Below are 255 nucleotides of genomic sequence, written 5' to 3' on the forward strand. Positions count from 1 at the left end.
ATCTATGGTGGTTTCACTCTGCAGATGCACTGCAATCGCACTATGGCTAAACCTATTCCTATATGACCAGTTAGACTTCATGTTGAGATTGTGAAGCACATTACAAAAATCTGTAATCACACTCCTTTACTTATTGATTTTGTTTGGTAAACTATCATTCACATAGCAACCTTTAAATATTGACTTTCAAACCTTTTCAGAAAATGCCTGTCAGATTTCAGAGAAATCATGATTTATGTAATTGAGTGATTGATA

Source organism: Penaeus monodon, chromosome 19, assembly GCF_015228065.2.
Source record: "Penaeus monodon isolate SGIC_2016 chromosome 19, NSTDA_Pmon_1, whole genome shotgun sequence".
Classification (NCBI taxonomy): domain Eukaryota; kingdom Metazoa; phylum Arthropoda; class Malacostraca; order Decapoda; family Penaeidae; genus Penaeus; species Penaeus monodon.